Source organism: Lonchura striata, chromosome 4 (assembly GCF_050655825.1).
Source record: "Lonchura striata isolate lonStrDom1 chromosome 4, ASM5065582v1, whole genome shotgun sequence".
NCBI classification, from domain to species: Eukaryota; Metazoa; Chordata; class Aves; order Passeriformes; family Estrildidae; genus Lonchura; species Lonchura striata.
In genome coordinates, this window is record NC_140706.1 from 3,195,122 (window position 1) to 3,218,657 (window position 23,536).

At 51.7% G+C, this 23,536-nt stretch overlaps 1 protein-coding gene and 1 long non-coding RNA gene across 3 annotated transcripts in view; one reads left to right on the plus strand and one right to left on the minus strand.

Moving 5' to 3' along the window:
* The window catches only part of RNF24 (ring finger protein 24), a 29,457-nt gene extending 28,319 nt beyond the window's left edge, over positions 1-1,138 (minus strand). For both annotated transcript variants that reach the window (XM_077782694.2, XM_077782695.2), the window contains exon 1: positions 1,099-1,138. The gene's annotated coding sequence lies outside the window, so the exon portion shown is untranslated. The remainder of the gene's footprint in view (positions 1-1,098) is intronic.
* Positions 6-19,602, plus strand: LOC146767490 (uncharacterized). The gene is made up of 3 exons (XR_014954591.1): positions 6-707; positions 805-1,417; positions 15,592-19,602. It is a non-coding gene; the product is annotated as an uncharacterized LOC146767490 (long non-coding RNA).
* The last annotated feature ends 3,934 nt before the right edge of the window (positions 19,603-23,536 follow it).

Below are 23,536 nucleotides of genomic sequence, written 5' to 3' on the forward strand. Positions count from 1 at the left end.
TTAAGGCAGAAGAAACCCGCAGCGTCCCGTCTCGGCCCCAGGAAAGCAAGGGGACGTGTCTGATTCCAAGCCAGCTGGGAACAGAGGTGACCTGGGGACCCTGAGCCGAGCGTGGGTGGGACCCCCAGGAGCTCCCCCTCATCAAGGGGTCCAGGCAGGATGGGGACTTGTCCCCTGTCCCTTTGTGCTGCCCCAGCCCCATCCTCCATCCCTCCGGGGTGATGCAGTCCCAGCCCACGGCTCCAGCCTCTGGGCTGTCCCCTCTGCCCCCACAAGCGGGACCTTACGGCAGCCCTGTAGTGCTGCCAGACACCCCAAAAGCACAGCCCAGACCCATGAGAGTGCCCCCTTAGGGGTCTGCACGGATGTGGGGGCTGCTCCATTGCCCTGTGGAGGCCCTGCCCCAGAGGTGACAGTGGAGCAGAGAGAGACAGTGAGACCCTGTCCCCGAGAAGGGGGTGCCCCTGCCCCACAGCGGGGATGGAGGGGGAGCCCTGTCCCATGGAACAGAGCAGAGACAGGATCCTGCCCCACAGAGGGCTGGAAAACAGCCCCACAGAACAAAGCGCAGGGAGAGGAGATGGGGCAGAGACATGTCCCTACAGAACAAGGCACAGGGAGAGAGGATGGGGCAGAGACATGTCCCTACAGAAGGGACCCGTCCCTACAGAACAAGGCACAGGGAGAGGTTGAAGGGCTGGAGGAGAGTCCCGTCCCTACAGAACAAGGCACAGGGAGAGGTTGAAGGGCTGGAGGAGAGTCCCTTCCCTACAGAACAAGGCACAGGGAGAGGGGATGGAGCAGGGACCCCTCCCTACAGAACAAGGCACAGGGAGAGGGGATGGAGCAGGGACCCCTCCCTACAGAACAAGGCACAGGGAGAGGGGATGGAGCAGGGACCCCTCCCTACAGAACAAGGCACACAAGGAGGCTCCTGCCCAAAGAGCAGCTGCAGGACGGACCCTGCCCCACAGACGGCTGCACAGGGAAGGCATCCCAGGCACACAGCGGGGATGGAGAGGGGTCCGTTCCCCACAGAAGAAGGCACAGGGAGGGGTCGCACCCCACACGGGGGTCCCGTTCCCCGCCCTCACTCACCCGCCGCCGCCGTCCCGCCGGGGCTCGCGCCGCCCGCACCGCCCGGCCCGGGCAGGACCCGGATGGAGCCGCCCCGCCCCGCAGCCGGGCACGGCTTCACCGCGGGCACCGCGCATGCGCGGGGCGCCCGCCGCGGGGACGGGGCGGGGCGAGGGGGACGTGAGGGGACGGGGGGACAGGAGGGGACAGGAGGGGACAGCGGGGGTGACAAGGAAAGCAGGTGGCAAGGCGTGACCGGAACGGGATGGGACAGGGGAAGGTGACGGGGAGGGGTCTGACAAGAGGTGATGAGGCGTGACAGCGGTGGCAGCGAAAGGAGGTGACGAGCGGTGGCACGGGGATGGGATGGGACAGAGGTGGCGGAGGGGGGCAGGGGGCAGGGAGTGACTGTGGGGGCATAAGGAGACAGTGGGGACCGGCAGTGACACTGGGCAGGGGGTGGCACCGGAGACGGGGATGGTGCTGTGAGGACTTGAAGTGACAGGGTGGCAGGGGGTGACACTGGGGACAGGGGACGGTGTAGCGGGGGGCTGTGGAGACAGGAGATGACTTTGGGGACGTGAAGTGGCAGTGGGGACAGGACGGGGTGGCAGCGGGTGCAGATGGGGACAGGGCCTGGCAGAGGGACGGGGTGAAGGCAGATGACAGGGGTTGGTGGCAGTGGGGACGGGGTGGCAGGAGGGGTGACGCAGAGGGGACAGGAGGTGGCACCGGCGGTGGTGTGCGGGTGGGCACTGTCCTGCTCTGCTCATGGCTGCCCGCACCCCTCCAGTTGTCCCCACCGCTGTCCCTTTGCCGTGGACATCACACATCACTTGTGGGGGAAATGACATCACCCGGGAGCTGGGATGTCACCCGGAGCCAGCGTCACGCGCTGGCCCGAGGATGTTCCAGGCGTGCAAGGGAAGCTGATCCTCTTTCCCCCCCCTTCCTTCCCTCTCCAGGCTGCACGGAGGGACCTGCGACAGCAAGGACACCGGGATGAGCATCCCGGGTGCTGTGACAGAACTGGGATGCTCTGACGCACATCCCGAGCGCTGTGACAGCAAGGACACCGGGATGAGCATCCCTGTGACAGCAAGGACACCGGGATGCACATCCCTGTGACAGTAGGGACACCGGGATGAGTATCCCTGTGACTGCAGGGACACCGGGATGAGCATTCCCGGGTGTTGTGACAGCAAGGACACCGGGATGCACATCCCTGTGACAGTAGGGACACCGGGATGAGTATTCCTGTGACAGGATGGACACCGGGATGAGCATCCTGGGTGTTGTGACAGCAGGGACACCGGGATGAGTATCCCTGTGACAGGATGGACACCAGGATGAGTATTTCTGTAACAGGATGGACATCGGGATGCGCATCCTGGGCGCTGTGACAGCAGGGACACCGGGATGCTCATCCCTGTGACAGTAGGGACACCGGGATGAGTATCCCTGTGACAGCAGGGACACTGGGATGAGCATCCCGGGCGCTGTGACAGTAGGGACACCGGGATGAGTATTCCTGTGACAGGATGGACACCGGGATGAGCATTCCCGGGTGTTGTGACAGCAGGGACACTGGGATGAGTATTCCTGTGACAGCAGGGACACCAGGATGAGCATCCCGGGCGCTGTGACAGCAGGGACACCGGGATGAGTATCCCTGTGACAGCAGGGACACCGGGATGCGCATCCCGTGCTCCTGGCGCTGCCGTGGGAGGACTCGCCGGCCCTGACCTCGGGATTCCTGAGCGATGAGGCAGAAGCCGGACCCGCGGGATGTTTTCACTCGGGTGAAGCCTCATTCCCACTGTGGGAATCCCCGCTCGGCATGGGAGGGATTCGCCTGGGCATGCTGGAGCTGGGAGTCCCGGTGTTGGGAAGAGACTGCGGAGCCCCGCGGGGACCCGGGACGGATTTGGGAAGCAAATGCGCTCGGAAATCGAGTTCTGCCGTTCCTCCCACGCCGCCCGGCCCTGGGCACTCCGGAGCTGCAGCTGCAGGGGAGGGAGCGCTGCGAGCCTCGTCCTTGGCACCGAGTCATGGAATTGTTTGGGTGGGAAGGGACCTTAGAGCTCATCTTGTTCCAACTCCCTTACCGTGGTCAGGGACAGCTTCCGCTAGATCAAGTTGTTCCTAACTTGGCCTTGGACACTCCCAGGGATCCAGGAGCAGCCACAGCTTCTCTGGGCAACTTGTGCCAGGGCCTCAGCACCCTCACAAGGAAGAATTTCTTCCTAATATCGATCTAACCCTGCCCTCTGTCATTGTGAAACCATTCCCCTTCTTCCTGGTGAGAAAAGTGCTGGCTCTTGTCCCAAGTCCCTCTCCAGCTCTCCTGGAGCCCCTTTAGGCCCTGCAAGGGGCTCTGAGCTCTCCCTGGAGCTTTCTCCTCTCCAGGTGAGCACCCCCAGCTCTCCCAGCATGGCTCCAGATCAGAGGGGCTCCAGCCTTTGGAGCAGCTCCGTGGCCTCCTCTGGACTGGCTCCAGCAGCTCCAAATCCTTCTAAAGTTGGGAATCCCAGGGCTGGAGGCAGCTCTGCAGGTGGGGTCTCACCTGAGCAGGGCAGAGGGGCAAAATTTCACCCCCTTCCCCTGCTGCCCACGCTGGGGGATGAGCCCAGAGCTTCCTGAGCTGCCAGCACACACAGCTGGGGCATGTCCAGCCTCTTTCCCTGGATGAGAGAAAATAAAAAACACCCCAAAATGGTCCCACAGCCCTCTGGACATGGGCAAGGCAGGGTGTCTGTTGTGCCTGTGCTGGCACAGGGCTCCTGGACCTCCTCATGCCCTGGACCTACTGCCAGTTACAGAGAGCACCTCCTGTGGTGCACCACCCTCCCTGCCTCAGTTTCTCTTTGGGAAGCACTGCTGCCTGCATGGGAACATGGCCAAGGAAGACCCCTCAGTGGAAGGGGAAGGCTGGATGGGCAGAGTCCTTCCTGCCTGCGTGCTGGCAGAGGGAGAATGCAGGATGGGGGCACCCAAATTCAGCTAACTGGGGGGGTGGGGATGCACCCAATTCCCTCCCTGGCTGCAGAGGGAATCACACTGCTTGCTTTCTCCCTGCTCCTCATGTTCCTGCTACCATCACCTTGCTGTATGTATGAGAAAATCTTGTTTTTCCTACTCGATGAGTGAAGGAGCTCGGGATCCAGCCTGGCTGCATGCCTGGACCTTATGGAGATGGGGTGATAAGGGAGGGTGGGTCTGTCCCATGGGAAGGTGGAAGATGTCTCCTTTCTCCTCTCATTCCTCCCTGGCAGTGCTGGACTATTATCTATTGCCATCCCAATTCAAATGGGGTGACAAATGCAGGGATGGGACTGAAGTGTCCCTGGAAAGTAGGTGGAGGCTGGAGTGGTGGCAGCATCCCTGTCACCACCTCCCACAGCCTGTCAGGATCTCCTGCTCCTCTGAAAATTTCTTCTCTGAAAGGATGGTCAAGCCCTGAGAGGTCCTCAGGGCAGTTTGGAGTCCCCATCCCTGGAGGGATTTAAAAGCTGCGTGGATGTGGCACTTGGGGACGTGGGTCAGTGGTGGGATTGGCAGTGATGATCTTAGAGGGCTTTTCTGGCCTTAATGATTCCATGATTCTCTGATCTACCCCCACATCTTTTCTTTTGTGGTCAAGGGGACCTTCAGCATCACCAGCCTGGCCAAGCCCATCATAGAGGTGCTGTGGATGGTGGGCAGAAGAAGGGTTGGGCTCCTGCATCAGACCCTTCCTTGGTCCCATGGCATAGCACTGCCAGGTCCTGGACAGTCCCTCACTAGGAAAATACCCACTTCACCCTTCTGTTTTCTCATTCTTCTGGTTTTTTTTTTTTCTTTCTTCATCCATCCTGACTGCTCTCCTCATTCCTTTCCTCCCTTTCTCCTCTCCTTTTCTTTGATCTCTCTCAGGTGGCTGTGCTAGCTGATCCGAGAGGGACCTGTCCCCTCTCAGCCAAGGTCACTTGCTGGTTAACGGTTGGGCTGGATGACCTTAGGGCTCTTTCCCAACACCAATGATTTTATGATTCTATAAATATCAGCGTGTGCCCATCCCATTTGTGCCCCTGCCCGGGACGTGGAGAGTCTTCCTTGCTCCCTCCCCGCTGCGGTGGCGTTGCTCGGGGTGCAGCCCTGCTTTCTCACACCTCTTCTCCACCCTTTCCAGGCTGCTTCTACCTCTGGCCAGCCCAATGCAGAGCAGGGTGGAGCGGCACAGACTCTTCCTCTTCCTCATAACAGCAATTACCTGGGAGCTTTGATTCATTAATGACTTTGTGAGTCATTAATGCTTTGGCAGGGCTTGCCCGGGGCTGACCCAGCTCCCACCTCCCTCCTTGGCCTTTGCATCCCACCCTGAGGATCATGCCCTGCTGAGCAAGTGGAGCAGGTGTTGCTCCTGGGTGGCAACCAAAACCCTGCAGCTCTTCCTCTTCCTCTTCATCAAGCTCCGAGGGGCTTGGCCGCAGCACAGGATCCTGCCTGCCCCAATAGGAAAGGGGAATTCAGGTAGTCACCGATTGCATCCAAGCTGGGAAGTAAATTGGGGTGGAGCCTGCTTGCAGGTGCTTGGAGATGAAATAGCACAACCTGTATCCATGTGGGTCCATCCTCTTCCTCCTGCTCCTGCCCCAAAAATGGGCCAGGGGAAAACAACCAACCCTGAACATCACCAGGCAATGCTGAAAGCTTCATTGAGGGGACTCAGAGCCACAGGCTGGGACTGATCCTGCTGGGAATGTCCCTGGCAGTTTGGGGTGTTTGGCACAGCCTGGAGCTGGGCTCAGAGCACTGTCAGGATGGAGATGAGGATTTTCCTACCACTGAGGTCAGGAAAATTTTTCAATTGCCTTTTTCTGGAGCAGGGAGCATTTGCTGGAGGATGCAGGTGGTTCCTGAGAGGTGAGGAAGCAGTCGGAAATTCCCGTCAGGCAGCCAGACTTTTCCTCCCCCCATTAACACCACTGGGCTCTGCCTGCAGCCTCCTGCTCTGGGAAAAAGATCCTCATTGAGGCTGAGTGCCCTCGTCCTGGCAGGAGCCAGCACTGGCACAAGGATGGGCTTGCAGGGAAGAGCAGAGGATGGGTGGCAGATGGAAAAGTGAGCTCAGGTGGGAGCAGCCCCAGCGATGGGAAGATTGCAGAGAGGAGAGGGCAGGATTGCTCTCACCCTCAGTGATGTGTGGAGTGTGGAGGAATGATAAAGGAGGAGTGTCTTAAAATATCTATTAATAGTAGATGAGGAAATTTCCTAATGGGAAGTCAAACCAGTTTGTTGGACACACCATGTCCATCAGCTGTGTGCACAGAAATGGGATGTCCCACTGCATCCACGCTGCCAAATCCATGTCCCTGGTGGGGCTGGCGCTTTAGAATGTCACTTAGAATGTCATTAGAATGTCACTTCAGGGACCAAACTAGAGCCAAGACTGAGGGAGGATAACCAGATTCCCCCTTATCCCTTAGGGATGCACCAACACCTCAACAACATGGGCAGGGAGTGAAACCAGCTGGGTCCTTGGGTCCAACAAAATCCACCAGAAATGGACAACATGGATGAGGACCATGAGTGCACAGTGGCATGGGAGCTCCTCCTGGCTCAGAGCCACGGCCCAGCTCTGCTGGTATCCATCCCCTGGCTGGGACTGGGGGGAGCTGCTCCTCAGGAATGCGAGGCCAGGGCCAAGCCAGGGGAACACTTTCCACATTATATTCTCTCCGTTTCCGGCAATTTGCTGCTTCGGGACTTCCTAAGCCAGAGGTTGTATCCGTGTCTTTCTGCTTTGCAGCACTTGATGGGCTTGTGGAGAGGGGGTGATCACATGTGTGGTGTTTCCTTGGGAAAAAAAAGAGTTCAAAAGGATGAGCAGGCATGGGAATAGGCATTTTCAGGGCAGCTGCACCCCAGGGTTGATTCATGCTTTAAATATAATAAAATATATAATAAATCATGTGGATGGAGTGAGGTAAAACCCCCCTCTTCCTCCTCTCTGCTGATTGTAACGTGGAGGGCTGAGCAGGATTCAGCCCTGGGGCCAGAGGGTTTCCACATGAGGCTGCAATACAAAACATCTGGAGAACATCAGCCATAAAAAGAGACAGGAATGCTCCAAACTGGGAAGGGGTCCAAGCTGTCCCTTGCAGGCTCAGACAGTCACACACACAAACACACACTCACTGTCTCGTCCCAGAGCTCTGCCAGCCCTTGGGTTGGGTTTTTGTTAGGAACACGCTGTCCAGGAGCACTTGGAGTTTGCAGGTGGGATCCATCCCAGGCACATTTCTGGGGTGTGCTTGGGTAGGAGACTGTGCAGGAGCTGGAGCTGACAGCTCCAGTGATCTGCCACTGGCATCCTCCCAAGACTCAGCAGTTTCAGGGATTTTACTCCCCTCTGGGCAGCTGTGTTGGGGATACAAGGCAATTCCCACCTCACCAGGAGCAGCCACTTCTCTTTAACACATGGATTTACTTGTAGGGTGCAGTGATGGACAAAAAAGTTGGGTTTGGGGTAATTTTCTTTTTGGATTTTTTTTTTCTTTCAGAAATAAGGTCTAGGAAACAAAGCAGGAGGAGGGGAGCAAGAGAGTCCAGACCAATTTTATTTTTGGATTTTTTTTTTCTTTCAGAAATAGGGTCTAGGAAGCAAAGCAGGAGGAGGGGAGCAAGAGAGTCCAGACTAATTTTCTTGAACAGTGTCCCTTCCTCAGACTTCTTCCACAAATTGCTTTTGTTTGGGACCACACTTGATAAGCCAGGATTGATTTAAGATTAGGCTGGGAAAAGCCTTGCAGGAGCATCCACAGGACTCCTGGATAAGGCCAAGGACAGCTTTTAAATGGAGAAAATTTCCCAGGAGGTGAAAATTGGAGGAACTAGATGGTCTTAAACATCCCTTCCGTCCCAAACCATTCCATGATTCCCTGAATCTGTAATTTGGGAGGATTGAGAGGGGAGCTCATGGGATGGACAGCAACTGGGTATAAAGAGCCACCATGCAGCAAATGAGATGACCAGAGATCTGATGGCTGCATGATTTTGGAGCTGAGGACATTGAATCTGGGGCCCACCACACCCTCCTGCCTCATGGGAAGAGTGGGTTCTGCATGATGGCAAATGCTTGTGAATAAATTAGATAGAATAGCTTCTATCTAAGATAAAGAGATAATACCACAAAAACAACCTAAAGAAAAATAAATCCTCTGGAGCTTCTGGCAGAAATCTCATCTCCAGCTCCATTCTCTTGGCTACCACTTGGCACAAGCCAGAGGGGCTGATTAACCTCTCTCTTGCACATCTGAAAATCCATGGACGTGCTCACCACTTGTGCACTGAAGAGAGCAGACACCGAGGCAACTCTTCTGAAGTTGTCTTTAACTTGAGAGAGAGGAAAGTCCCCACCCTTTGCACTGAATGTGGATTTACCTCCTGCAAGCACAGGCAGAGCCTGGACTCTTGATAGCATCTCACAGGGATGTAAACACAGGGAGCTGGCCAAGCCTTCCCGTGGAGCCGGCCCAACCTGGTTGGGAGAGCGAGGAGAAGGAAATGCTGAGTGCATCAGCAGTCACCCGAAAGGTGGGTGGCTTCTCTAAGCCTTCCTCCAAAGGTTTGTTGTTTTTTTTTGGCCAAGGTCTTGGCCTTTCTTGGAGCTCTTATGCCTTGTGGTTTCACAAGCTCACTGAGTCAGCAGATCCTGCCCATGGGTCACTTCTAAGAGTTTATTTCTTTTCCTCTGTGTCCACATTGAGCCACCAAACACCTGGAAAACGCAGTGCTGTGCTGGCAGCAGGATGATGAGGTGCTCACCCCGACCCACCTGGGTCTGTCTTTATCCCCCAAATGAGGGTTTGCAGCTCCCCACACCACCACTACCCTCTGGCACCCAGGTGAGGTGAGAAGGCACTTCCCATGTGCAGACAACAGCTATGGTGCTCCTGCAAAGCTGCCCTGGGAGCCACGGAGAGGAGCAGGTGGCTTTTTGGGAAGTTGGCATCAGTGTCACTCAGATATTTTTGAGGCTGAGCAGGTGGGAAGCGGCGCTGGATTTGCAATGTGAGCCTGGGCAGAGTAACCCAGATGTCACCCCTGTGACATCCCATCGCTGTGGGAAGCGATCCCAAGCCTGTCATGGAAGGAGGTTGGCTCCTTAATGGATTTAAAGCAGGCAGAGGAGGCAGTGGGTGAGGACGGAAGGGTGGGATCTTCTGCTGGAGCTGTAATCAAGCAGTTGTACAAGGAGAGTGTGGATGGGAAGATTGGTGTCTGAGATGAGCTGGGCAATAAAGTGAGGGAAGATGCAAGATCCCACCTGCACCCCAAAATCCTCCATGCTTGCAGAAGAACAATGGCTGGGAGCCCTCTGGCCCAGTTGCATCCCCGTGCCTCAGTTTCCCCACTTGTAACATATGGATTAAAACCCTTGAGGGGGGTTTCCTTGCTCTTGAATGGGCTTGGGGCTCCATAAACAGGATGATGCCTACGGTGTTTTCTCCATTTTGCTATGAAATCCTCCTCAAACATCTCTCCATCAGGAGAAATTCCAGCCCATAACCATCTTCCCGAAACGAAAGCTGTGCAAGGAAAAGGCTTCACCTCTTCTCCCACCCTGGCAGGAGAGCAGCACGTGGCAGATCTCACAGGGCAGGTGTGGCATCAGCTCTCTTCCCATAAATCCTCTCTGTGTTTACTGTCTGGATAAACAGGGAACAACCAGGGCTCAGCAACTGGAGTCCTTCCTTGGCACAGGGAAAGCCAGCTCCTCACGTGTGCCACACCCGTGGTGTCCCCGCCTGTCACAGGCTCACTGGGAGGTGATGCTCCACCACATCTCCTCTTCCTGGGCAGTGCTTGGGGCAGTCCAGATAAGCTGCTGCCTTTGTGAGGCTTGATCCTGCCCCAGGAGCGTTTGTTCCTGGGCCTCATGACATCCTGGAAGTGAACTAATCCTCTTTTGATAGCTGGGGAGACTGAGGCACAGCCCACTGGGGTGACCTGTTCTCTACCTGGGGCTATCTGCCTTTGCCATGTTGTCCTTCTGAGGGCACTGAGTGATGCTTTTTCACATTGCCCTTGGGAACAGAGGGGGAGAGATCAGCAGTTCCCATGGGAAATGTGTGGGACACCATCACACAGAGGGGAGAGAGCAGGAAGCTCTGGAAAACATTGCAGCTCCCCAAAAATCTGGATAACTCAAGGGCAGAGCCTTGGCTTGAGCTGAAGAGAATTAGTGCCTCTGCAGAGCAGACCTGCACTCAACACAAGGTTGTCCCAACGCTTTGGGAGTGGCCTTGACCCAGAAAACTTGGGATGTGTCCCTAAAATTTTGGGGCTGGTGTTGGTCAGTGGCGCTGGGTGACCTCGCTCAGTTGTTGGCCAAAGCCCTCCCTGAACCTGGCTGCAGAAGATGCTCTTTGCCAGCTGTCCCAGGCAGAGCCAGGAGAGCTCATTATGCCCCAAAGCCAGCAGCTTCTCCATGTGGCAGCAGGGATTCTTGAGCTGAGCATCCCTGGGGTTATTTACAATCTACAGAGAAGGCTGGTCAGGGAGGAGGCTCCTGACTCCATTCATGTGTCCCCTGCCTTGTTTTGTGCACGGGTGAGGAGCACTCGACCTGGGCTGTGCTTCATCTTCCTCTGGCTGGATGCCTTTCCCATAAAACAGGGGCACACTGCATCCAGCTGGCAAGCTGCTAGGGACCTTTGACTCAGCTGGACTTGGCTCCAGCTCTGAGGCTTCAGCCCAGCCCCTCCTGAAAACCGACCCTTGGCGCTGGAGGAATTTGCTGGATGGACCTCAGGCCTTGCAGTGCCTTTTTATAACTCTCTTTGTGTGGGGAAAGCTGAGCTTTCCACGTGGAAATTCCCACTGGAGAGAAAAGAGGTCCAAATTCTCATCTGGATGGTCCATGGGAGGGGACAACAAGGCATGGGTGGGATGGATGGCCCAGGGGACATCAAGCTGGGGACCCCTCTGAAGGCAGCACAGGGTGGGAGACCAGTGCTTCTGCTTCCACCTTCCCATGGGAGGAACAACATCTTCTCCAGAGCCATCCCTCCCACCTGTGCCCATGCCAGGATGGAGGCATGGCAGCAAGGAGGGAGCAGGGAGCTGGAATTTGGTGATCTATTTCCATCCCTGCCCTCGATGCGGTGCAGAGCCCTGGTGTTACACAACTGCTTGGAATCGAAACACTGACGTCAGAGACTTTAATTAGCAGCAAAAAAGTATTTCAGGGATGCTGTGGAAGGATTCTGTGACAGCAGGTTCCCCTCCCCAGGATTTGGATACATCTTGGCAGAGGAGAAGTGTCACCATGCCCCTCCAGCCCCAAAAAACAGCCAATGGTTTGTGGAGATGGTTCCCAAGGAGCACCCAAGGAGATTTATTCAATTTTTTTCCCAATCTCTGAGGTTTGTCTTGGTGTTTCCCAGAGCTAACAGCAGGTCTGTGCATTTTGTGGATAACACCAAGCTGGGCAGCAGGGTGGCCATTCAGCAGGATGAGGAGATGAGGCCCACAGGACCCTGCTGAAGTTCAGCAGAGGCTGATGTCACACCCTGGGACAGGCTGGACACATGCAGAGAGGATCACTGCAATACCAAGCCTAGAGACCAGGTTCAATTTTGGGCTCTTCAGTCTGTGAGAGTTCTTGGAATGCTGGGACCAGCCCAGCAGATCCACCAGGAAGGGCGGGGTGCATTTTGGAATCTTTGTGGGAGGTGTGGGAATCCAGGGCTTCCCTCTGACTGCCCTGGAAAGTCTGGGACCCTGGCAGGGGTCAGGAACCCCCCTGGACAGAGCCCCCAGAGACACTGTCTGTGATCTCTGTCCATGGAAAAGAGTTTTCAATCTTACAGGATGAATTACCAGCTCTGAGTGTTTGATATCAGTAATAATTAAGTGTGGCAGAGGTGCAAAAGTAAAATTTTAGGATTCTAGATTAGGGGTCCAAAGGGGACAAGATGGAGGAAATTGGGTGTGTCTTGTCCTTTTTCTCCTTCTTCATGCCCTCCATGTCTCACTGTGGTGTTGGCATTTTTCTGTTGGTTCAGTCTGGGGACACACTGTCCAACGTGGGTGACAGATATTGGCACGTTATTGTAAATGCAGCCCAGGGAGTTTCTGGTATTTAATGTTTGTAACATCCCACTGAGGTCAGAGCCCCACACGCTGCCCTGCAGGACAGAGCTGGGCAGGGCAGCAGAACATGTGAGAGATCAACAGAATAAACAACCTGGAAACCAGCACAGACCAATTATGGCTTCTGCTTTGGCAGCGGGGCTGACAGACAGAGACTTTCTACAACCTCAGAATCATCAATACCACGGATTCTGACAGGAGGGAATGGGAAAGCCACAGATGACCTGTGAGAAGATGTCACCATCACTGCCAGTATTCACTGCAAGGAGACACGAGCAAATCCAGTCTATTTGCACACTGAGACTCATTTGCATATTGAGATAATGAATTCTTCCTGTTGTCCTGATTGCTTTGCTCAAACCCATGAAGAAATGGAGATTTTCTTCTCTGCTTGGAGCAAAACACTTGCCCCACTGGGCAGAATTCAGCCCCAGGGAAGCAGGGAGGTGGATTCCCAGTAGATTGTTGAGGATCTTGGACATTCATGAATGAGGCAGCCTCAAGTCTCACCCACTCACATCCATGATCTTATTTTGATACAGCTAATGATGTTTTATTCCCCAATGAGCTCTAGTTCAAAGCTCATCTCATTCTGCAGCTCGGCTTGGTTGTTACGCTTCCTCAGGAGAGGGAATATTCCTCCAAGCTGTGGCTCAGACAGGATATTTTGGGCATAATTTGGCTTCTACTTGGCATTCATTATTTCCAGATATTTGCCTTGAAAATCCCCTCAAGGGTGTCCTGGGGGAATGCTGCTGGGCTGCCTCCATCTCCTCGGCTCATCAGGCTTTGGTTTTTGCTGGAAATCATGATCCCATGGAGAGCCCAGAGGTCAGAACATCTGATGGTGGATGCAGGAAAACCAAGGAGGTGGCAGGAACACCCTGATAACAGGGCTCTGATCACCTTGTGGTCACAGAAACTGGAGAGGAGACGTAGTGAGATCTGCAAATACACTGGGTAACTCATCAAAACAGCCCTGATTCCCTGTAAAATCCCAATTTCCCATCTCCAAAGGGCCTGCCTTTGCTTGGGATGCGAAGCAGAGCTGAGGGCTGCGAACTTCCAGCTTGTGATTTGGACTGGAGTGAGTCGGGGTGGAAATCTCTGGGGCCCTGGAAGTGCTGGGATCGGCGTGCTGTCGGTTTGCAAAGCAGGATTTGGTGATTCCCAGCGTGGCCTGGGACACTGCCATCCTCTAGTGGCTGTATCCAGGAGCACAGGAATGCTGGAGTGGAGACATCTCCGGAGCCACGAGCACCAGGCAGGGCATGGGGCTCTTCCCTGGGGGGCTGGAGTGTGGGGTGGGGACGACTTTCATGGATGTTCCCATTTCTTCCAGCCCCAAAGAGAGTAGGGGCAGTTTTTCTGACTGGAAAAGGGCTTGGTGTCCACTCCCAGGGAGCTTTGTAAACTTGTATTTTTTTGTCAGTGACACAAAGCTCCTCCATGGGCTTCGTGTCTTGGGTTTGCCCTACAAGGATGGATTCAATGATCCTCAGTGAGGGACTCAATGATCAATGGATTTGGGGGCAGCCTGATAACTCCACTCATCCAGATAAATTCTTTGGGAACGTCTGGAATGAAGAATTCTGTTAGGTGTGATTGCAAAATCCCATCTTTGGGAAATTTTTGTAGGTTGTGGTCTTGGCATCTTTGCCTTTTACTTCAGCCCCATCTTCAAAGTGTTCCAGAGTTGAAACTACTGCAGCTGTAGGGGTTGTGTAGGGTTGGGGAGGACAGGAAAGACCCATTTTTCCTCTTCAGTGAGGGATATAGGACCAGGAAGAGGTCCCAGGATGGTTTGTGTGGGAGATGAGGAGATTTGGTGACTTCCAAATCATAGAATACCCTGAGCTGGACAGGACCCACCTGGATCATTGAGTCCAGCTCCTGGCCCTGCTTGGGGCAACCCAAAAAATCCCAGCCTGTGCCTGAGAGCATTCCCAATTGTTCTTGAGCTCTGGCAGCCTTGGGGCTGGGCCATTCCCTGGGGAAGCCTCTCTGGAAGGTCATGGCTTGGGTGGCTTCTGGGGTTCAGCAGAGGACAGCAAAAGCTCAGTGCAGGGAGGGGAGGGAGAGTGGCAGGAGGATGGGGCCACAGAAGAGAGATAACCACAGAAGGGAGCTCTAAAGCAAAGTTATATATATATATATATATATATATATATATATATATATATATATATATTTATATTTATATTTATATTTATATTTATATTTATATTTATATTTATATTTATATGATTTATATATGTATGTATATTTTTATAGTTTTATATTTTTATATGTTATATATTTAAATATTTATGCATATCTATGTATTTTTATTTATTTAATTACTTACTTAATTACTTACTTTCTTACTTTCTTACTTACTTATATTTAAAACAGGACCTGAGATGGGGCCCTGAGCCAAATCTCAGAACCCTGGTGAGGACATGAGCATCATAGGGCCTGTGATGAGGCTGGCACAGGATATTTGCTGTGAATCCTGGGAGTCTTTTCCCTGCCTTCCTCTCCCAGCCATGGTCCCGGGATGGGGATTGACAACAGAATTCCGGCATGGTTTGAGTTGGAAGAGATTTTATGGATAACCAGGTCTCCCCACCCCTGCCATGAGCAGGGTCACCTTCCACTAGACCAGGTTGCTCCAAGCTCCATCCAACCTGGTCTTGCAGGGAAATGTTGCCAAATATCCTTTTGGATCCTTATCCTACTTCTGTATCACTCCCCTGTCCAAGAGTACAAAGGTTTGAAATCTCACTCAATTCTTGAAGTTTGGTGCAAACTTGAAATGCAGCTTAAAAATGTGGTGGAAATCCATTTCTTTGCACAATAAACTGCATTTTTGTTACACTGCATCTTGCTCAACATGATCCTGGTCCATGAAAGGAGAGCTTAGAGGCCGAAGTAATAACATAAATTATGAAATTGATTAAGAAATTATCATAGCAACTAATTCAGAACTATATGCTAGTCACTCAGATGATGTGAGCTGTTACCTGGGATCCCTGGTGCTTTTTCTTACCACCCTGACTGGTATGAGTTGCCACAGAAATACTGCAGGAATGGATCTTCATGCAACAAAAATGCCTGGTCCCTTCAGCTGTACAGAGGAGCCTGAAAAGATGGTTCAAAAGCAAGAAAACAGACCAAAAAAAAAAAAAATCCCAGAAGAGATAGTTCAACATGCCAAAAATTCCTGAGTCAGTGTTCCAGAGGCCTGAACGTGCTGGCCTGTCCATGCTGCTGGTCCCAAATGAGATGTAAATATTCTTGGCCAAAGCAGGGTTTCAGGTTGCTCACAGCTTTTGCTGCCTCTGCAATTCTGATGTTCCGTGGTTTTGATGGAAATCTGCTTCCCTCCAGCTGCCTGCCTTTGGATTACATCTCCAGCTGCATTTCCCAGGGCCCTGAGCAGGACCAGAGCTCTGCAGTGATGTTCTCACATGTGTTCAGTGGCTGAGCTGGCTGGAAACCCCAGGTCAGCCCGTGGCGTTTGGGATGTGCATCCTGGTGAGGCTTTTTGTGTCTTACTGGGGGTTTATGGGTCATGATCCTGCTTTTCACAGAGTAAAGAGGGCTGCTTTGTTAATGTGGGGCAAGCTCCCCAGGCAGAGCTTTGTTTCTGGAATTAATTTGGTTGTGCTGTACCCTTGCTATGTCCCAAAACATCCCTTTAATTCAGGAGGAGACCTGTTTTCTGCTGAGGATGACATTTTCTGTAGTCCTCGTGTGATTTCCCTGTGGTTCTGTTCACGGCTCAGACAGAGCATCACCTCTGGGAATCCTGGTGCCCCAGGAACTGCTGATGGCCTGGAGAACACCAAAGGCTCCTGCAGATACCAGAAAGCTCTGAACTGGGTTAGTTTGCATCTCTATCCCTCCTCCCAGTGAGAGGACAATTGATGGCACTGTGATGCCTGCAGAGAAAGGGCTGAGAGGACCTTCTCTGACTGAGGTTGTGCTTGTAGGACTTTATCTGGAGCTTATGAAGGGGATCATGCCCTTTGTCTGAGTGGAAAGTGGGCTCCTCTGCTTTGTTTCTTTTCCCATTTTGATCATTCCATCCATCCATCCATCCATCCATCCATCCATCCATCCATCCCTCCCTCCTTTCTTTTTGGTGCCCCAGGGCAGCTCTATTTCAGTGGCTGGTGAGGTGCTGCCTGTCTAAAGGGAGAGCTGGGATCTATCATTAACACACTCCTACTTTTTCTAAGTCTTTGCCTTTAATTACTGATAACTCTGCCAGACTCCCCTCTTTTTCCCCCAGGCTGCCTGGCTGGATGCCTCCAGGCTGAAGTGTTTTTGAAAAAATTTCAGCTAAAATAGTTCAGCATTTTGCAAGAATTAGATTAGGAAGAAAAAAATAAAAACCCAACTGTTTTGCTCCAGTTGGGTGGGAAGCTTCCAGCTGTTTTTTCTGCAGATGGTGTGCATCCAAAGGGGGTTCTGAAAGCCTGGGGCAGGGAAAATCCTTGAATTCACTGAACCAGCTGAGCCTGCCAGGGATGGGACTGTCCCTGAGCAGATCCTGTCCTTGTCTGGGAGCCACTCGCCTCTGCTGGCCATGAGCCCACTGTGACTGCTCCTGGTAGAGCAAAGCTGCTCCTTCCTGCACTGCTCCATCAGGGAAAAGGGAGAAAGGGCTGTTGCAGCCTGCCCTTGGAGCTCTTTACATCTTCCTGAAATCCCTTAGCAGTCCCAGAGAAGTTTGTGTCACGTGCATTCCTTGGACCCAGCTCTTTCTCCCTCCCTAAAGATGGATTCAGTTGAGGCCAAATTGTCCTGGGGAGGTGCCATGGGGCACCTTGTGGAGCTGGGAGATTTAGCAGAGGACCTTAAAGGTGCTGAACCCAAGATGAACCCAAAATGGTCACAAAATGCATGAGCGCTCATGGGGGCTCTCACTTTTATAAGTTTTGGTCCATTTGCATCTTGGACTTACTTGTCCAATTACAGCTGTAGATTATGAAGTCTCATCCTTCTTGGTTTTCTCTCCTCAGCCCACATTGTTTGTGCTCTTGGGTCTGAGATTTGGATTGTTTGTCCTTGGTCCCCAGCTGGAGAAGGAATTGTTTTGTCTCCCTCTGGAACAGCAGGTGGGATATCCCAGTCCAACACCTCTGCCCCACTACAGAATTTGCCCAGCCCCGGTGTCCTAATCCACGTCCTGCAGGGGTAGCATGGGACTCTAATGCTGTGCCAGGATCAGTGCAGAGTCTGTGACCCTCACTGGAGCCTCGGGGTCTTTATTTTGCCTCCTTTTTTACATCTTGTTCCTCCTGCAAAGGGGGTGTTGGTGGATGAGAATCTGGACATGCCTCAGCCCCAGGCACTCCGCCCAAAGCCCTCCGTGTCCTCATCCCCAGCGTGGGCAGCAGGGGAGGGGGATTGTGCAGGTGAGACCCCACCTGCAGAGCTGCTCCAGCCCTGGGGCCAACAGCAGGAGGACGTGGAGCTGCTGGAGAGAGTCCAGAGGAGGCCATGGAGCTGCTCCAAGGGCTGGAGGCAGGCTGGGAGAGCTGGGAATGCTCACCTGGAGAAGAGAAGGCTCCAGGGAGAGCTCAGAGCCTTTTCCAGGGTCTAAAGGGGCTCCAGGAGAGCTGGAGAGGGACTGGGGACAAGGGATGGAGGGGCAGGACACAGGGAATGGCTTCCCACTGCCAGAGGGTGGGTTAGATGGGATATTAAGAAGAAATTGTTCCCTGTGAGGGTGGTAAGGCCCTGGCACAGGGTACCCAGAGAAGCTGTGGCTGCCCCTGGATCCCTGTCCAAGGCCAGGTTGGACAGGGCTTGGAGCCACCTGGGCTGGTGGAAGATATCCCTGAACATGGCTGGGGATTGGAACAAGATGGGCTTTAAAGGTCCTTCCATCCCAAACCATTCTGTGATTGTCTGACTCCACCACACTCCTGTCCTTGCAGGGTGCTGGGCTCTAGGGGACAAGAGAAAGGCTGGGACACACTGTCCACCCCTCCTGTCCTGGGACATCTCTGTGGCACTTCTGGGGTGTCCCCAGGTGTCTGTCCCTGCAGCCTCCATCACGAGGGGCTCGTGCTCTGCAGGGCGTGCAGGCAGCTGTGCAAACAACCCCATCTGGCCCTCAGCTTACACCAAAAAATCAAAGGGAGTTTTGAGGCTGAGTCAAACAAAGTAAATAAACAGAAGAACCCCCTCCACTGAAAACACAGACTGGGAAAAAAAAAAAAAAAGAAAAAAAAAAGGAAATCTGACCCAAACCAAAAGAGTTATTTTGCTTTTGTTTCTAGCCCTAACCCTGTTTTGATTTAGTACTGCTGGTGTGAATAAGCTGTGGCAGATGTTGTCATTTTTTCATCTGTTGTGTATTTTTTCATCTTTTATTTTCATCTGTCTAGAGAGATTTGCCAAAAGCATGAGTTCTTCTGGCCACTTAAATCCACTTTTTTTTTTCCAGTGGAAAAGGCAGAATGAGCCAGACCCCGTGAGATGAAGGTGCAGTGGCTCCCGCAGGACCCTGGTGCAGGCACAGTCTGTAGTCCTGTCTCAGCTTTGGCCTCCAGATGCTGCCCTGGAAGGATTTGCATGTCCCTTTGTCCCTCTGTCCTGTCAGCCAGCCCCTTGCAGATGTGACCTGAGATTCTCCATGAATCCCAGCAGATATCCCTGATGGGTCACCCCCACCCAGATCCTGCTGGCACTGCCAGGCTTTGCCATTCCTGTTCTGGATTCAACTGATGCCTCAGGTTTTGGCTTTTCTATGTTTCAGATTCTGTGCTGCTTTAGTGTGCAGTTCTGAGCTTCATACGAGGGGATGGTGAGCTCCTCACAGAGCAGGGAGACAAAACAATTCCTTCTCCAGCTGGGGACCAAGGACAAACGATCCAAATCTCTAACCCAAGAGCACAAACAACGTGGGCTGGAGAGAGAAAACCAAGAAGGATGGGACTTCATAATCTACAGCTGTAATTGGACAATTAAGTCCAAGATGCAAATGGACCAAAACTTATAAAAGTGAGAGCCCCTGTGAGCACTCGTGCATTTTGTGACCATTTTGGGTTCATCTTGGGTTCATTTTGTGACCATTTTGGTTCACCTTGGGTGCAGCCCTGGCTGGGCTCTTGTGCTGTCCGAGGTGGATCCATTGAGGCTTTTAAATAAATCCCTGCTTTATTCTTTAGCTCTGTCTGGTCTCTGTTCTAGGTCAGCTTTCTCAAGGCATCACAGCTGAATTTGGTACTTCATGAGGCAGCACAGGTCACATGGGCTGAGGAGTGACCTCCTCCTCCTCTTTAGATGGTCTTGATGAAAGAGAACTCAAGAGAAAGGGTGAAGGGTGGATCAAGGTGTTTTTCAGGCTCATTGCTGTGGTGTGAGATAATAAATTAATAAAAATATAATAAATATAATATAATATAATATAATATAATATAATATAATATAATATAATATAAATTAATATAAATTAATATAAATTAATATAAATTAATATAAATTAATATATATTAATATATTATATATTATGTGTTTGTGTTATATGTTATATGTTATATATGCATTACATAAAATATACTATATACTGTTGCTATATAATGTAGAATATACAATATATATCAGATATAATATACAATATATAAAATATATTATATATTATACAACATATATAATATATATTTGCATAATGTATAACATATAATATATAAAACAATAGATAATATACAATATATGTATATTATTTAATATATTTAATATAGAATTGTTTAATTGATAATATTTTAATTTATTTTATGCATAATAATACATAATTTAATAATAAATACCACTTGGCCTTGCTAATGCATAGTAAAGTCTGGGACAAGCTGTGGTCATTTCAGTTTTGCAGCAGACGGAAGGAAGGAAGGAAGGAAGGAAGGAAGGAAGGAAGGAAGGAAGGAAGGAAGGAAGGAAGAGGATTTGGTAACAACAGGGAGCTCCTGAAGCCTTGGCCACGGCATTTGGCCTGACATTAATTAGGACTGGGCCTTCCTTTGGCAAAGGGAACAAATCCTCCTCCTTCCTCCAGCCCTGCTCTCCTGGGTTGTCCTGTGGTGCTTCAGGCTCAGGAGGAGAAGTGAAATGATGGGAAATATGGAAAAGAGTAGAATCATAAAATCAGAGAATCAGAGAATCACAGAATGGTTTGGGTTGGAAGAGACCTCAAAGATTTCTTGTTCCACCTTCCTGCCATGGGCAGGGCCACCTTCCACCATCCCAGGTCACTCCAAGCCCTGTCCAACCTGCTTTTGGGCACTTCCAGGGATCCAGGGCAGCCACAGCTCCTCTGGGCACCCTGTGCCAGGGCCTCACCACCCTCACAGGGAATATCTTCATCCTAATATCCGATTTAAATATCTCCTTTTTTAGTTTAAAACCCTTCCCCTTGTCCCATCCTTACCTGTCCATGTAAAAAGTCACTCTCCTCCTTTTCCATAAGCCCTCTTTGGGTAGTAGAAGGTGCTAGAAGAATTCTCTGGAGCTTTCCCTTCTCCAGCCCTGCAGTAGGACAGCACAGATGAGCACGGGGCTGTGGCAGATGTGAGGCAATTTGGTGAAAAAGCAGAAACCAAAATGAAACCACATCTGGAGAAGACCCTGCAGCACACCCAGCTGCCTTGCAGCCAGGAATGCAAAGTGTGGGGCAAGGAGGGGGTGGGAAAAAGGCACCAGGATTTTAAAAATAAAACTCTGACAGAGAAAGAAACTGAGGCAAGGTGCCCTGACTTGCTGGGTGGCTTTTTGCTGGGTATTACAAATCCTGCTGGGTCAGGGTGTTCCTGGGGGAATCTCCCTTCCAAGGAGGGCTGAGCTTTCTGCAGGGTTGGCAGGAGCCTCCAGGGATTCCAAGAAACTCTTGGATGAGGTGAGCAGTTTCTCAGCTCTGGGAGGAACTGCACGAGGGAGACATTACACGATTTGCTTTCCAGGCTCTTTTTTTTCTGGGAAAACCAACAGATTTTGGGGCAGTGGGAGCAGGTAGCAGAAGAAAATGACCTGGATGCATGGATCTGATTTTCCTGTCATGAAACCACATCAGAGTGTGCCCTCATAACCCAAGTGTTTCTGGGCTCCTGCTCCTCGTTTCTGGGTAAACAGGATGTTGATATAATTAGCTTTCCTGTCATCAAGCCTACAGTAGCTGTACAGTGGAAAAAACCCTCCTGGCAGTGTTGAGCCATTTTGCTATGGAAAGATCCAGTGTCTGATTTCAGTTCCCTCCTTCCTTCTCCTTCTACCTGTCCTGCAGGTAGGACATCCCAGAGGTCTCCTGCTTCATCTCTTTAACACTTTGCCTTCCTCCCCGTCACAGTTTGAGCCTGAGAGGTGGGAGAAAACACACTTGGACTTTGGCACAAGGGAAAAAAGTTGGCTTGGAAGATGATTTCTGAGAGGGTGGGTTTGGGCTGTGTTTGGAGAGCAGCTCTGCCACATGAGGAGCTGCCTCCAGCCTCTGCTGCAGACAAGGTGGGTGCTTGTGGGGCAGAGCAAACCTACACTCCCATTGCCATGGATTTATTTATATGGGGATGATGGGAGCAAAGGGTCCTGCAAATCCCCCCGATGCGGAAAAGAAACAGTCTGTGTGTCCTAAAGAAAAGGCTGAGCTTTGAATCTTTCCCCCAGCCCAAACTTTTGGTGTGATGACAACAGCGAATGCAGCAATAAACATTGAAATATGAAATAAATCAGCAAAACCAAACAAAAAAAAACCTCCTCCCACCTAAAATGTTGCATTTCAGGAGGATGCAAAATGGGGGGTGTGCAGCCCTCTGAGCTGGAAAAGGCAATGAACCCTCCTGAGATATATATCTATAAATTGTGTGATTTTGTGGGGAAAGGAATACAAGTCTGCCCAAATATTCATGATTGCTTGAAGCCTGAGGGCAGTGGGCAGAGCCCTGTGAGATGTACAGAGAGTGGGGATGTGCCCATATCTTCCAAATTATGTCCTGAGCTTCTAGCTCCACTTGGGCAGGAAAGGGACAAAACCAAGTGGAATGAAAGCTCCTGGGTGGCCTCAAAAACTCCCTTTGGGCCAGGAAGGAGCATCCCAACCCTTGACATGAGTCTCCACTGGTTGGGTTTAAACCTGTTGGAATTTGTGGTATTGATGATTTTGAGATTGTAAAAAGTTTCTTTTTGCCTCGTTGCTAAAGAAGAAGTCGTAATTTGTTTATGCTTGTTTTTAAGGTTGTTTATTCTTGTTTATTTATAACATGTTCTGCTGCCCTGCTGCAGGTTTGTCTTGCAGGGCAGTGTGTGGGGCTCTGCCCTCAGTGGGATGTTACAAATATTATATACTAGAAACTGCGTGTGCTATATTTATAATAATGTGCTAATATTTATCATCTATGTTGAATAGTGTGTTCTCATCCTAAACTAATAGAAAAATGCCAACATTGCAGTGAAACATGGAGGGCATGAAGAAGGAGAAAAAGGACAGGATACACCCAATTTCCTCCATCTTGTCCCCTTTAGACCCCTTATTTAGAATCGTAAAATTTTACTTTTGCACCTCTGCCACACTTAATTATTACTTATATCAAACACTCAGAGTAATTTTAATTCATCCTGTAAGATTGAAAACTCTTTTCCATGGACAGAGATCACAGCCAGTGTCTCTGGGGGCTCTGTCCAGGGGGGTTCCTGACCCCTGCCAGGGCAGCCAGAGGGAAGCCCTGGATTCCCACATAAACCCTGTAGGGTTTTATGTTCATGGCAATCATGGCATGGTGGGGATGGAGTCTGTGTGAGCCAGGATCTCACCTGGATGGGACCTTGGGTGGGCTCTGGGTCCCTCAGTTTCTGTGCAGAGATTGGGTTTCAGAGGATTCACTGCCCTCAGGCCTCACCCTGCTGGGACAAGCAGGATGGCATCTTGCCTGGTAGGGGTGTTGTGGCACTGGGATTAATTCGTTCCTTCCTGGGCAGCAGCAATTCTCGAGGGGAACCATAGGGCTAAATTGCAGCAATCCCCACCCTGCCTGTGCTGAGGGTCTCGCTCCAGCCCCTGCTGTGCCACCTTCACTGCTGATGGGAAGTTCTGTGGAGTCTGTGCCCTCCACTGGGGCACTCCAGTACCCAAGGTCTGGCTCATCCTGCCTGTGGGGCAGAGGCTGAGGGACTGGAGGGGCTGTCCTGCCCTCACTTCACCCCAGCACGATGGAAACAGTGTGGGTTGTGCTGCTGCTCTGCAGGATCCTGCCCAAGCCTCAGCTCTGCCCACTCTGGAAACACGAGGAGCCATCTGACCCTGACAGCTCAGTGCTCTCCCTCTTTATTTTCCTCCCAG